Genomic DNA, 993 nt, shown 5'->3' with positions numbered 1-993 from the left:
AAAAAAAAAAAAAAAAAAGAATTAAGCTGATGCACCACCCCTGAATGCATTAGTGTGTACCTCCTCACACAAGAAGATTCTCTATATAACCACAATGCTACCATCGAAAGTTAGAAAATTAACACCAATACATCACTACCATCGAATCTTAAGCCCTCATTCAAGTTTGCCAGTTGTTCTAATAATGTCTTTTATAAAACAAAAAAATGACTTTTATAGCAAAAATAAAAGCAACATTTTTTGCATTTAGTTGACAAATCTCCTTGGTCTTCTTTAATCAGGTACAATTCCTCAGTCTTTCCCAGACTTTTATGACTTTGACACTTTTGAAGATCACAGGCTTCCATTATGTAGAATTTCCTTCAGTTGAAATTTGTCTGATGTTTCCTTATGATTCAGCCCAGCTCACGTATCTTTGGCAAGAATTCTCTTGGAAGTGATGTGGGGTTCTACTCACTGTATCGTATCAGACGGTGCGAAGTTTTCATTTGTTCCATTGCTGATCGTGTTTACTTTGATCACTTAAGATGGTGCTTGAAGAAACAGCCAATACCAGAACTGGAACAAGGAAAGCACAAGATGTATCCAGAGCATCTATCTGGCTGTGACACAAAGCCAGGGTGCGTTCAAAGAATAACTGGAATATGTCAAAGACACAGCAGCCAGCTTGAATGGGCCCCCACCGGTCAAATCAAAGGCTTCTCCACTACAGAGTTATTTTGTTCACTTTTTAATAATACTTTTTTTTTTTTTGAGATGGAGTCTCACTCTGTCACTCAGGCTGGAGTGCAGTGGTGTAATCTTGGCTCACTGCAATCTCCACTTCCCGGGTTCAAGCAATTCTCCTGCCTCAGCCTCCTGAGTAGCTGAGATTACAGGCACCCGCCACCATGCCCGGCTAATTTTTGTATTTTTAGTAGAGGTGGGGTTTCACTATGTTGGCCAGGCTGGTCTCCAACTCCTGACCTTAAGTGATCTATCTGCCTCGGCCTC

The sequence above is a fragment of the Cebus imitator genome, unplaced genomic scaffold (genome assembly GCF_001604975.1).
Source record: "Cebus imitator isolate Cc_AM_T3 unplaced genomic scaffold, Cebus_imitator-1.0 Scaffold117, whole genome shotgun sequence".
NCBI classification, from domain to species: Eukaryota; Metazoa; Chordata; class Mammalia; order Primates; family Cebidae; genus Cebus; species Cebus imitator.
The sequence above is the reverse complement of the archived record's forward strand: the minus strand, read 5'-3'. Positions refer to the sequence as shown.